Source organism: Camelus bactrianus, chromosome X (assembly GCF_048773025.1).
Source record: "Camelus bactrianus isolate YW-2024 breed Bactrian camel chromosome X, ASM4877302v1, whole genome shotgun sequence".
Taxonomy (NCBI): Eukaryota; Metazoa; Chordata; class Mammalia; order Artiodactyla; family Camelidae; genus Camelus; species Camelus bactrianus.
In genome coordinates, this window is record NC_133575.1 from 12874001 (window position 1) to 12889204 (window position 15204).

Here is a 15204-nt window from a genome sequence, read left to right on the forward strand (position 1 = left end):
TCCAGGAAGCACTGGTAGTGGGTGCTGGGTAAGAGCAAGGGGAAGCCAACTAGGATATACTATCAAGCAAGTGTCCCAGTGGGAACTCTGGGATCCACTGCCTCGGTGAGAAAGGCTGGGCATTGATCCATTGTTTCTCATTACTCATTGGTTGAGGGATGCTGGGGGAGAGGGGGTACAGGAGCCCCTTGGGCCTACTGTGTGCAGGAGCAGGGAAAGCCCTCAAAGAAATACAGAGTCAGGCATTCAGGCTGCCACATAGGGAAAGTGCTGGAGGATGTGGGTGGGGCATTTACAGAATCTGCACAGAGACTTAGGTCTGTTTTGTCCATTTAAAAATAAAACTAAGACTCTTAGGGTGCAGCCCGTCCAAGTCCTAGTAGGGTTGATCTACTGGTGCAGAGGAGATCATGAATCACTGCCAAATGGAAAAAAAAAGAAAAGGAATCTTTAATGGGCAACTTGACCTCTGGTCAGAACATCCCAAACAGTTGAGAGTGAGGACAGAGCCTTGGGTATTAAATGCCTCCGAACTGAAACGGCAGAGAGGCAGTGTTCTGGCTTTTGCAGTTAAGAAGACATGGAACAACTTCTTTTAACCATTTGTCAGAGGATACATGGGCGGCTTGTGCATTCTGGAATTTCTGAGAGAGACTTACCAAATGCTGTCTGCTGCAGCTGACGAAGCCAAGCTGGGGAATCTGTGTGCCAGGAATATATGGTTGCATATGTGCCACTGTTTATCTGTTTGCAAAATATGCCATATGTTGACAGCCTGACATATGTTGAACTATATGGAAGATTAGTCAGAGAGAAGGAAGAGCTGGAGTATAAGAAAGAGAGGGGGAAGGAGAAATAAGAAAGTGGTAACAAACCCTGGTGACTTTGACTCGATGGTGAATTCCTTGAGCATGAGGGGTGTATCTCCATCACCTTTCACCCCTAGCGCGTGCAGTTTTGCTGCACTCACAGTAGACGCTTAGTTAGGGCATTCTGAGGATGAAAAGAGCACATGCAAGGTGTCTAGAACCATGTCTTCTCTCATATATGATGCATGGGAAGTGTACATTGAATTAACGCTTGAAGAATGTTTAGAGCTAGAAAGACTCTTGGAGTTTCGTTCTATCACTCTTTTACACGTAAAACTGAAGCTTGGAGGAGTGTGAGAATGATGGCAGCCTCAGGGCCTGGGTCCTGGAGCTGCTGCTGGTGTCCCAAGGTGTCATCCTTCTTCACTGCACCACTCTTGCTGCTGGTGTCTGGACCCCCTGTGCTCCTGCTGCAGCCGCGCCTGGTACCCTGGGCTTCTCACTGCAGTCCAAGGCCCTGCGCAACTGGTACGTTTATCGGCTGGTGACATACAAAATGATAAAACTTCTAGAGGAAAATAAAGAGAAAAGGCTTCATGACACTGGATTTGGCAATAATTTCTTGGCTATGACACCAAAAGCACAGGCAACAACAGCAAATATAGATAAATTGAACAACAAAAACTTAAAAACCTGTGATCAAAAAACATAATCAACAAAGTGGAAAGGCAACCTGCAGGATGAGAGAAAATATTGCAAATCATATATTTGATAAGGGGTTAATATCCAGAATATAGAAAGAACTCGTACAACTCAAAAACAAACAAGCATAAAATCAAGTAACCCAATTAAAAAATGGACAAAGGACTTGAATAGACATTTCTCCGGAGATGATATACAGATGGCCAACAAGCATATGAAAAGGTGCTCAACATCACTAATCATCAGAGAAATGCATATCTAAACCACCGTGAAGTATCGCCTCACACCTGTTAGGATAACTACTCTCCCCAAACCAGGAAATACATGGGGATTTATGTGGGGATGTGGAGAAGTTGAAACCCTCGTGCCCTGTGAGTGGGAATGTAAAACAATGTAACTACCATGGAAAATTCTATGGAGGTTCCTCCAAAAATTAAAAATAGAACCATCTCGCGATCCGGAAGTTGCACTTCTGGATATAGCTCCAAAATAATTGAAACTAGACTCTCAAAGAGATAGCGATGTCCAGCGCTCTCCATTCCTAAATGAAGACACTGAAACCAGGGGTCTCATGGGCCAATGAATAAATAGAAAGCCAGGAGGAGGATGCCCAGAACTCTGACTCCAGCCAGTTCTCCTTCCATTCTTGGCTTCAGGTTCTTACAGCCCTCCCACCTTCAGCCTGCCTTCTGCCTTATCTCCTCCAGTCTGCTTTTCCAGCCCCTTGGTCTCCCCTCATCCCTACTGCACATGGTGCTCCAGCTAAGCTTCAGCAGTCACCCGTCCCTGAGCATAACATTGACCCCATTTCCTTTGAGCCTTTGTTTCCTTTTGTTTCCCATCCCTCCTAATCTAATGACCCAAATCCCAACTATTGTCAGGGTCAATCCAAATGGTGCTTTGGCGTGCATCCTTCCCTAGAATACAAAGCTGGAAAGAATTTCTCTGTTCTCTGGATTTATTTCTATGACACCCTGTGTTCCTGTCAGACCATCCATTCTTTCTGCTTTGTTTGATTGTTGTTTATGCTCATTTTCTCTATAAAACTCTAAAGCACTTGCTTTTAACCATTCTTTGATCTTTGACCCTCCTCCATGCCTATCACAGAAGCTTCAAATAGTAATAACCATCAGTAGCAATTGTTGAGTGTTTACTATATGTTCAGCAGCACAGCACCACAGGCACTGGCTCATTTACTTCTCTCAATAACCCTATGAAGCAAATACCATCATTAGTCTCACTTTACACATGAGGAGCCTGACACAGAGAGGTTAAGAAACTTGCCTGAGATAACACAGCTGGGGAGTCAGTCTCAGGGCTGCTGATGCCAAAGTTCATGCTCTTACCCACACTGCTGCACTTCCTTCTAAGGACCGTCTGAGGCTTTGGATTTCTTTCAATGTTATCAAATACTGAAAAGATAATTTTTATTTAGAAAAAAATTCAATATTAAAATTTTTAATAGTTATCCTCCCAGAAAGAAGGCACAAAAGTTAAGATTGCTCAGCTTTTCCTCAGCAAAACATTAAATAAGCTCCATCAAATTATTTTACATTTTTAATCTCCTCCCTCTGTCTAAAGAGTAAAGTGTAAGTCTTCACTCCCACTCCCACCCCTGCAAAAAAAAAAAGAATTTTATAAAGTGTCCTGTTTTTCATGAAACCTTTGAAATCCATACGTTATTCTTAGTTGGCTTAAATTAAATGAGACCTCTCGTGGCTTCAGAAGGAGTGTGCCGTTCTTGGGTGGATATGAGCTTAATCTTTATTTTTATCACCTCAAGTGGGTCATAGCCAACTATAGCAGTGTCAGTTCTGTGGGAACCTAAAGGTTAATTTAGGGCTCCCTTTCTTCCCTGAACCCCCAAACCATTAGCCAAGAGAAGAGATTGTAAGTGCAAGGGTATGTCACCAACCACTCCTCAGAACAGGATCTTCTGAAGCATTTGGCCTGAAGAAAAGGAATCCAAGGGGTTAGATCACAGTTGGCCAGAATTACTATTGTATTTTGCTTGGAGAATTGACGAGGTGAGGCGTTAGCAGGTGGGGTACAGTTTTGGGCTTCCCTAAGAGGCTGTGCAGTGAAGTGTTAAAACAGCAGACCGAACCCAGACCGTCCAGCCATTTAGGAGTTTGGTGACATCGGCTAAGCTACCTAAGACTCTCTAAGGTGCACTTTCCTCCTGTGTCAAGTGGGAATAATGATACTTAAAAGGTTGTTATTATGACTTAACAGCAGAGTTCAGCTTCCCAAACTTGAGTCATTCACATATATCACCGTATCAGTCAGGGCAACTTTGAGGAAAGTTCAGTAAAGGGATCTGTTACAAAAGTGTCTGCAGGGTTCAGGGAAGCCAGCTCAGGGATAGCGAGGACCCAAGGCTAGCAGTTGCTAGGAGCTGTTATCATGCCCCGCCCGAAGGGGGCCAGGGAAGCAAGCATGGGCAGAACTGGGGAGCGTTTAGAAAAGGCTGCAAGACCAGGGCTCGGTCAACCTGCAGTGACACCCACTGGAGAGGAAGCAGGAGACTGAACCAGTACCCCAGCCACAGTCCACTCCTGTTCCCCCACACCATCTCCTGCTGGGGCTCTCCGGTGACTGAGCCCAGGATGTGACCAGCCTCAGGGGAGGGGGAGGAGGAATGGGGAGAGTGGGTGGGTTGGGAGGGGTAGATGGAACCGGTGCAGCTCACTGCCTCTATTAGCATTTTCCCATTTCCCTCTTTAACAAAAACCCCCTTTTATTAACTGAAATGTAGCTACTTTAAAAACGCGACTTTTATGTTCCATCCTAAGCAGTAATATCCATGAAATCACGGGTTGAATGTGCTAGTTTTTTCTTCTTAATATACACTTTGGAAAGCTCTGCCTCATTTCAGCACTTGGAACATAGTAAATACTCAGTAAAGTGATCATCTCTGTTGCTAGAAGTCACAGATGAACGTGCAGTGGACCACCTTGTCTACATTGAAACTAACTTTTAAAAACAAATGTAACTATTACCCATGTGATATTTCCCCAATATATTTTCTAACTAGATACTGCTAATTTATAGAAAAGATGATATAAATGAGTTTGGGGTATTTGTTTTATAAACGGCCCCCCTTAATGAATTTGATTATTTGGCCCATTGGTTTTTCATTAGATTCTCTTGGTTCCTCCAGGCAAACAAGTAAATCACCTGGAAATGTTGATAAATTTTTCCACTTCTTGCTGTTTAAGGTCTTACCATAGCGTCTAGAACCTACAGGGCAACGTTCAGCAACAGTGAACAGCAGTGGTGGTATCAGGACTTCTTTGTTGCTTCCTTGCTTTAGTGGAAATGCTTCTAGCTCTTTTGTTTGTTTGGTAACATCAAGCATGATGTTGGCTGTTGGTTGATGAGAGATATTCTTTATCTTGTTAGGGAAATGTCCTTATATTCTTAGTTAACTAAGAATTATCATCAGGAATGGGTGTGATGTCTTATCAGGTGCTGCTTTCATGTCTATTGAGACCTTACAATCCTGGAAGAAATCCTGCTAGATTAAGATGTGTAATTCTTTCAGTATATTGCTCAACTTTTTTTTTCCTAGAAGAGTTCCATCTTGGTTGGACAAAAGGAAGATGTATGTGCCTAAAGTCATTTTCAGTATTTTGAGGAACTAAAAAGAGTACATAAAATTAAAGTACAAATTACTTATTCTGATAAAGAAAAGATATGTAAGAGTGAAATTGTATATTCTACATACAATAATGTTTAAAGTAACATTGTATGAGAAGTAACTGTAGTTGCAGGCTCCCAACAAATGGGAACATTCCTCAACAGTCTGCAGGCCACTGAGTCTCTCTTTTACCTCCAGCACCCTAGCAGTTTCTTGAAGAATATAGAGACTGAAAAGTTGGAAGATTCTGGATATTCACAGTTGAATATTCAAGATAGAATTCCAAGCTGAGATTAATTGGGGCCTTGCTGATCTGCCTATGTTTCTGAAACTAGATCCAACATGAGACTTTGTTCCTTTGTCTTTACTTAGGGTAGTTAAATTTATCCCAGAATGAGCAAGGACAACCAACTAAGCAAGACAGCCCAAAATACAAGTATGTTGTAAAAGTTGTTCGTGGGGTATGGGCGGGGGACGTGCCTACGCAGGGGCAGAAGGCAGTCCAGGCTTGTAATCTGCATAAATCCAGGCCACTTTGCTGTCCACCTCAGCTCAGTTCTCAGAACACGCTCCATCAACCGAAAATAACTAAAAAACTATTTAAATTTTTCCTGTCATATCAACAAAAGGTAAAGAAGGAATCACGATCATAGCACACAGCCAAGTTCCTTTTCACTTGTCTTTCTCCCCAAAGCTCCAGTTCCTTACAACCCCCAATTTGCCCCTCTTTCTCCCAGTGTCTCTTGGCTTTCTCTCCAGCCCAGCCTGACATGGCCTTTGCCCTTTCTCCCCTTCTACATCATTCTTTTCTTCCCTTCTCATTGTGGAACAGTCAAGCTCTGAGGGGGTTCAGTGCCTCACCCATTGCCCAGATCTGCACATTAAGGTCCAAGAACTATCAGGCAAGGCCAAACCCCTTAGCAGGCAGGATTTTTATTTTGTTTTGTTTTCCCCTTAGGCACACAGACACAAAATTCCCAGGCAATCCCCAAGCCTCTGCTTAGCCGGCACTTTAATTTTCCTCCCTCGGCGAACATTTCACCATGTTCTAATTTGACAGATTCTAATCTCCCACCCCTAGCAATTCAGTTATAGAACTAATAAACAACAAAGAGGTCAAGAGCAGGGAGACGAAGAGAGACCTGGGTAGCCTGGGACCTGGGAAAGGAACTCCATGAGTAATGGAGGGTTGGGTCTTTTGGCAAAATTATGGTCACACAAAGTGCCGTCTTCTACTTGGCCTGCTTCCTCTGAAGCTGAAGTTTCCCCAAAAGTATTATTAAGGCCTCAAGAAAGAGGTACAGGAGGAACAAGACAGCATTAAGCTTTCTGCTTAAAGCTGGAGGATTTTCAAGGGCCAAATGCAGGGAGATTGAGGAGGAGGGCCCTGCCTGCCTTGGGCAGCTGGCCCTTGCCCTCTGCCACCCTCTTGGGCTCTAAAGCCCAGATGCCCCTCTAGCAGAGTGAGGAGCCCATTTGTAAAGACCAGGCGTACTCTGAATGAATAAAGACTGCTCTTTTTCTCCACCCGGTGCCAATCAGTGACTCATCAACCATTTTCTAAATGACTGTGTTTTCATTCTCCAGTTTCCTTCGCGCTGCGATATTAGAGAAGATTAAATGCAGCCCCTAACTGCCTCCTCCCTCTGCTTTTCTGCATCTTGTTTTAGAGATGGTAATGCCTCAAAATAGAAGCATTTCATTGAAGGCTGATCATTTAGTGACAAGTGAAAACGAAAACACACACACACACACACACACACACACACACACACACACACACACACACTGCAGTGTTAGGGAAAGCTCTGTATGTCTTCCAGGAGGACACTGGGTGAAAAGAGGAGAAAGCAAAGTCGTAGTCTATGAAAAATGTGGTATCTCAACTGGACCCTGTTCCCTGCCCCCTACCTCACTGCCAATTTCCGGGCCGAGGCCCTTCCTCACAGCCCTGACTACACATTGTATAGCTGCCTCCTACTCCATGCTATTCTCTGACTGCCGAATGTCTGTTTTCCTTTATGAGCCCTTCTGCTCTTCCCCACCCCACCTGGCACCTTTTCTTGCCCCCTGACAATACCTTTTCTAGTTCTCTGTGGTCCTGTTAGCAGCCACAGGGGAAACTCTACTTCTTTGCTAGGGTTTTCTCTTCGCACTCCTGCTCCTGGATGTGGCTATTTCCAAAACCAGGCTTCTCTCACCCTAAGAAGAGAGTTTGGATGGTGACTATAAACCCATTATCATTTCCAGGATAGTTAAACTCAGCCTGTTGTGCTGCTAATGGGCCTATGGTTTTATCTAACGCACATGCTCGCGCGCACCCCCCCCCCCCAATACTAGGTTTTCCCACTATCTGAAAGTAGAGCGTTCCTATGAAAACTTTTGTAAGCAGAAATGGCGTAAAGTGAAGAAGCAATTACCTTAGGACACTCTTGCTAAGGGATGCACAGAATACATGGAGTTAAGGCACAGGTGCTCACAGACACAAGTCAGAGCTATGGCGGCTGGATGCTGAGATGGTGAGTGCAGTTCCCAGGAAGGAGCTGGGTGGGGCCACTCTCCCTGCTCAGGATGCGCGCTGCCTCTCTAATGGCTCAGCTCCTTGCAAAACAAATCACTTTTTGCCTTTTTTTCCTAAAAGCGAAACTCCTTTTCAGATTTCTTTTAGTTAGTGAAACCAGGTACTGATGTAGGTCTTTCGTAAAAACAAAGTGGCATAAGATAAACTTTCCAAAATAGGCGGCGGGGAGGGAATGCCTCACTAATCCTTAGCCATTTCTCCTCTCCCGTGCCAGTTAGCTACTGTTGGCCCCCTCCAGCCTTTCCCAGGCTGCTCTATGGCCTGGATGCTTGTTCGATGTGGATGGTGTCAACAGGGTTCCCTTGTGCAGAGGCGTCCAGTTGGGCTGGAACTCAGAAGAGTTCTGGAAGTAGATGAGAGGGTGGGAGGACAGTGGGGTCCAGATATTTATTCTGCTCAGTTCCCTCTTTGGGCTGTCCCTTGACCTAAGGTTACCGCTTATTTCAAGGAAGCCTGTGTGACTGTCTTCTTCTGGTAACCTCTCTCTTCCCCCATCCCTGGAGGCCTAGGGGTGATGACAGCTCTGCTGCCTCTTGCCCTGAGTTCTTGCATTTTCCCACCCTCTGTCATTGGCCACTGCCATTGTGTAATTAGCCCCTATGTAAAAGAACCCTCTTCAGATCACCTTCATTGGAATATGCCATCTGTTTCCTGTTGGGACCCTGACTGGCCCTATCTTCCTCTCTTGTCCATTCCCACCCCACCCCTTGGCCCTGTTCTCCTCTGATTTTTCTCCCACCTCCTGCAGCATCTTCTGCCCTCCCCTGGCCTCTGGCCTGATGCATGGTAGGCCTTCCAAAACAACTGCTGATCCTTTGGGAAATAGCACCAAAGGGGCCACAGTGAAAGAAACAAGCTTTTCTAGAACAAGAAGTATGTCCCCCGGAAGTCTTTAGACTTAGGGTCTGAGTGTGATGTACAATAGCATCAGTTGGCCAATATATACTTGCTGGGAAGAAAGGCTAAAGGTTGATTTGGAGCTGGATTATTGACAGTGCCCTCATATGCTCCGCATTACAGTCTACTTGTGAGCCTGCGGGATTTCTTACTCTGTTAACCATTCTGGGATCATTTAAGGCCACAGGATATCAATAGCAACTGAATCTCAATCATCATAATCATCATAATGGCTGCCAATTGCTGATTGCCAACTCTGAACCAGGCGCTGTGCCTGGTGTTTGGCTTCTGTACATCAAATGGAAGTTTCCATCTCACTCTTCAGGGATGCTTCCCCGCTGTATTTGGGAAAGGGGCAGATTGAATCCCAGCCCCCTCTCAAATTGGCCACCCGCATCACGTCACTTCTCTGTGTCGCGTCGCGTGTTACTCCCAACTACACTAGAGGGCGCTACAAACGTCACTGGGGGTGGAGGTCTGGCCCTCTGGAGAACCATCCTCTGGGTAAGTTGCTGATCCCTCTGCAAGGATCTCTGGGAGCTTTAGGAGATTATTTGGGAGTCCCAGTTCTCACTTTCCTCCCTAACACAGACCGTTATGCATGTCTATCAGTCTGTGCTAAAGGTTTGAGGAGCATCAAAGGGGAAAAACCATATGTGAAGGGAAGATGACGAAATCTCGGAAACCAACAAGGAGTTGACGCTTTCACAGAAGGACCCTCAGAGGCAGACCTCAGTTTTTGTGACTGCTCCCCTGCCCTCAAGTCGGTTCCTCTGTGGAACCCCCTCCTTATTTAACCTCTGCCTCTCGCCTTTTGGAAATGTTTATCTGTTGGAGCTGCTCTCACCCCAGGATACATTCTTTTTCTCCTGGTGGGACCTTTCCCCCAGTGTGTCAGTCAGTACCTCTGCAGTCTCCACAGGTAGTGTTCTGTCCACTGTCCCTCAAGATCTGTGCCCCAGGTGAGGGATACATACATGTGTTTTCCCTTTAGATGATCTAGCATTAGCTGTGGGTCTCTTCTCTCTCTCTCCCTCCCTCCCTCTCTCCAGGCCTATGGTAACAGGTTCTTTAGTGCCTCCCCTGTAGCTATAGAAAGATCCAGCCTAGGTACTAAAATGACCACTTGTGAGAGCCATTGCATCTCTTAGCTAATGTCCCTCCTCTGCCCTGATCTCTGTCTGAGGTAGGGGTTGATTTCACTGCCCCAGGTTCATGCTTTAGCTCTAGACCCTCACAACCTTCTAGGGTGGCTAAGGTTCTTTTCTCTCATTCTGAGTCAATGAGTGACCCCTCAATATTGGGACCTAGGAATTGGCCTCCTTCTCTTTTTCTCCCTCCCACCCCTGTATCATATCTATCACCAAATCCTGGAGATATCTCCTGGACTTTTTCTGGAACCTATCCACCTCTCTCCATTCACCCCCTTCTCCACCATCCTCACTGATGCCTCCATGTTGGCTGCCAGTCCCTCCCATTATCCTTCCATCTTTTCTCTGACATGACTCTTTAATTTTTATTATTTGTTTATGATCATGTCCCCCTCAACTAAACTGTAAGTTCCACAAGGGCAGGGATTCTGTCCATCGAATTCATTGCTGTACCCCTGGTGCCAAGCTCAGTGCCTGGCAGGTAGGGGGCACTCAGTACTTATTTGCTGAATGAATGAGTATGTGGTTGAGTCCAATTCACTTATCTTGGAGGCTGGAGAGATAAGGTCCCTAGCAGTGTCTTGCATAGAACAAGCTGTTAAGGAATACCTATTCAATAAATGAATATCTCTTTTGCTCAAGGCCACATAGCTAATTAGTGGCAGCATTTAAATCAAATTTCCTCACTCTAGTTGATTCTTAACCTTGGCTGAATATTAGAAACATCTGGGGAGTTTAAAAAGTCCTGATGCCCCATCTGCACTCGAGACCAATTAAACTAGAACTTCTTGGTGGGGTTGGCGGTAGGAAGCCAGCTATCAGTATTTTTTAAAGCTTTCTAGATGATTCCAATGTGCAGAGAAGGTTGAGAACCACATTAAATCATTAAGTAGGGCCAAGGGAGCCCCCTGTTCCTCATACTGTCTCTAATAGACAAATTTTGAGAAAAACCGAAAGCTTTACTAAGTGGATTGAACGTTAAATTCACGTGTTGAGGAACAGTGGTATCTGTGGGAGAAGGGGGCACATTGTCATGGTGGGCTGGGACCTCACCGGGGTAAGAACCAGCATGTGGTAATTTTCAAAAGTGTGTCCTGAAGGCAGAGAAATGGTTTTGAAAGGTGGGTGGAGGCACTGGAAGAAAATAAGTAATGGAAATGTATTTGGGCCTGGTTACCAGGAAGCTATTGCCTAGTAATCCTCTTAGACCGCAGAAGAGTAACTCCAGGGATTTGAGGAAGATTGTTTTGTTTGCATCATTTGGCAGGGACCAACCTCTGGTTGTGTTTACTAAGGAAGCCATTTTAGACATTGATAGAGACAAGGCTATAGGAGTCATTTTCTCCCAGAAAAATGTCTTGCTGGATACAGCAGTGCTTGGTGGTTCATTTCATCCCAGTATTGCCAAGCCCTTTATTGGAGGCTTGTTTTCAGAACTGCCATATATAAGGATAGGAATTATGACTTGAAAGGGAAGCAAGAAAAGAAGGGCCGAGTAGCTTGCCCAGGGAATGCTTTAAGTCATTGAAATCGCTGAGAGAGAGTACTGTGCTCAGAAATCCTAACTCTGAGTCCCAGCCTCCACCCTTTGGATGCTACCCTAACCACGGAGGGCTAACTTCATATAATTCGAACTCCTTACAATGACAACTTCTTAAATCCATTACAGGATTTCTTGAAATGTGAGTAAAGAGCAAAGTAAACCAGCATTCAGTAGCACAGAATTGGATTTGCTTTTGTCTATTTGCAACATATATAATAAATAGATGTCAATATAAATATACAAAGAATGCATATAAAGTACTTAAGATAGGTATCATAACTCAACATAATGTTCAATCAAAATACTATCTTTACATGATCAGTGCTTCTGTTAACAAAGAATTGCCCAAGGGGTTTTTGTAGAGCTATGGAGATGCATGGACAGAGTTATCAATTAATTCTGGATTTTAGCTGCTCAATTGGCATATGTGGGAGAAAAAGACTGAGGAAGAAAGATGATACAGATTTCAAGACTTTAAAAAAGATAGAATCCTCTATTTTTGGTGGGAAAATCCAAACTAGTTTATTGTAAAGCTAATGAATTAGTCCAAATGGAAACTTGATTTGGGTGTCTTTTCTTATCCTCCAGATCACAGTTCTCTCTGGTTACTGTCATTGTACACACTGGTTTGTGCTTGTGGTGTAGACAAAGTCTACAATGTGTGCTTCATGTGTTTTAACATTGAAGACAATAAAGTAGTGTGCAAGAGCTCAGCTTGGATTAGTATTGAGCACCAGTGATTGGAAACATGTCATCTTAGAATTGAAAGGGTCATTTAGTTCAGTTCCTTCCCAAGATGTTGAATGTTTGGAGACATTCTGAAAATTCTCTAGGGCTGGAGAATCCATAAACTTAGTTCAAGGTTTCTATAGGCAAGACATTTGTATTGTTTGGTTCATTTCACGTCCCAGTGTACTTTTTTCCTTGAGTAAGCCCAGTACTTCTTGTTTAGAAAAAATACAAGACAGGGTCTAGGGAAGAAGGTTCCATGGGCTGTGGAATACCAATGAGGATAGGAATGGGCAATGAAAGAGTGGGGCAGACTGGGGCAATGTCCTGTTTTTAAATACTTAAAGACTATTATCCAACTACCTACTGATAAAGTGGCAGATAAATAAAGGTCCCCAGGTATGCTGCAGCTCCAAGTTCAGCTTATGAGAGGACAGTCATAGTTATTCAGATCATATGCAACTCCAGAGATCAACTATTTCACCATTTCCATTTTATGCAAACTTGAACCCCTTTGAAAATGACATACTGTATTTTCCGTTCCTTAAAATGTTAAAAAAAATTTTATTCTTTTTTTGTATAATGCATGATAAAATACCCAATTTTAAGGAAGTACTGTTTAATTTTGGCTTAACAAATAATTAAAAGTTATACTAGGAACATCATTTTAATGCGATTTTAACACTATTCAAAATTTACAAAGACAAATTTTGATATTTTTCTATTTAACAAGTGATACGGCTTATTTACCTTAAGTTGCTTTTGTAACAGTGTCAGCAAATTCATTTTAAAATGACATATTATTTCCTATGTGATCTTAGACTCAGTGTACATTAAAGTCTAGTGAAAATTTAATTTTATCTTCAGGCATCAAAATAGACAAGAACTGTTTTCATGACATGATGTTAATAACTTTCATTTTGTGTTTTTTATATATGACATATTTGGTTTTTATTATTTTTTTTAATTGAAGTACAGTCAGTTACAATGTGTCAATTTCTGGTGTACTGCACAATGTCCCAGTCATACATAAACATACATATATTCGGTTTCATATTCTTTTTCATTAAAGGTTATTAGAGGATATTGAATACAGTTCCCTGTGCTATACAGAATAAACTTGTTTTTGTTTTTTCAAATCTATTTTTATATATAGTGGCTAACATTTGCAAATCTCAAACTCCCAAATTATCCCTTTCCCACAGTAACCATAAAATTGTTTACTATGTTTGCGAGCCTCTTTCTGTTTTGGAGATGAGTTCATTAGTGTCCTCTTAAAAAAAATGTGATGGTGTTTGGAGGTGGGGGGTCTTTGGGAAGTGATTAGGTTTACTTGAGGTCATTAGGTTGGAGCCCACAAGATGGAATTAGTGCTATAGGAAGAAAAAAACACCAAGCCCTTTCTCTCCACCATATGAGGACACACGGAGAAGGCAGTCTAAAAACCAGGAGAAAGGTCCTCACCAGAATCCATCCATGATGGCACCCTGATCTTAGACTCCCAGCCTAGAACTGTGAGAAATAAATTTCTATTGTTCAAGTCACCCAATCTATAGTATTTTGTTATGGCAGCCTGAGCCAACTAAGACATAATATGAGAGGAAAGTTTTGGTGCTATTATTTATAAGCATAACAAATCACAGTGTGGATAGTATTTATTCCCACTAAATGTAAATGCAAAATGGATATAAGTAGGTCATACAACTTAATTAACAACAACAACAAAAATCCAAAAATGGGCAGAAGACCTAAACAAGCAATTCTCCAGTCAGGACATACAAATGGCCAATAGGCACATGAAAAAATGCTCAATATCGCTAACTATCAGGGAAATGCAAATCAAAACTACAATGAGGTATCACCTCATCATTTCACACCAGTCAGAATGGCCATCATTCAAAAGTCCACAAACAATAAATGCTGGAGAGGGTGTGGGGAAAAGGGAACCCTCCTACACTATGCTGGTGGGAATGTAGTTTGGTTCAGCCATTATGGAAAACAGTATGAAGATTCCTCAAAAAACTAAAAATAGACTTACCATATGATCCAGCAATCCCACTCCTGGGCATATATTTGGAGGGAACTCTAATTTGAAAAGGTACGTGCACCCCAGTGTTCATAGCAGCCCTGTTTACAATAGCCAAGACATGGAAACAACCTCAATGTCCACCAACAGAGGACTGGATAAAGAAGGTATGGTATGTTTATACAATGGAATACTACTCAGCCATAAAAAGAATAAAATAATGCCATTTGCAGCAACATTAATGGACCTGGAGATCATCATTCTAAGTGAAGTAAGCCAGAAAGAGAAAGGAAAATGCCATATGATATCACTCACATATGGAATCCAAAAATTAAAAAAAGGCACAAGTGAACTTACCTACAAAACAGAAACAGACTTACAGATATGGTAAACTTATGGTTACTGGGGGGAAAGGGGATGGGAAGGGATAAATTGGGAGTTCGATTTGCAAATACTAACTACTATATATAAAATAGATGAACAACAAGTTTCTTCTGTATAGCACGGGGAACTACATTCAATATCTTGTAGTAACCTATAATGAAAAAGAATATGAAAAGGAATATATGTATGTATATGTATGTACAACTGAAACATGCTGTACACCAGAAATTGACACATTGTAAGTTGACTATATATTTCAATTAAAAAAATGAAAAATGAAAGATTTGGATCCATTGACTATGATCTAGAGGAGATTTTCATAACTTTTCTTGTTTTTATACTTCTCATGAAATGATATTCCAGTATTAAGAAGCTTTATGCATCCTTTCTTATCTGGTGGTCACTTGAAGGTGAAAATTAAATGGTTTGTTGTTATTAGTTAGTACAATTAGGATGTTTTACTGGTCAAAATCAAAATGGTGGCTAGCTGTGTTCAACTGAACGATGATAAACTGTGAGTTATAAGTAAGCCCCTCTAACTTCTACAAACATTAATTCAAATCAGAAAGTTTTCAGATGGTTTGTTCAAACGGGGAAAATGAAAAAATTATACTCTATTGATTAAATAAAAATGGAGATAGACACTGTCTTAGGTCAAGTTCCCAACAGCAGAACCTGAGGTAGAGTGTTTGGTGCTGGTGATGTAGTGAGGGAGAGCTCTTGGGGCGGAACATGTGAG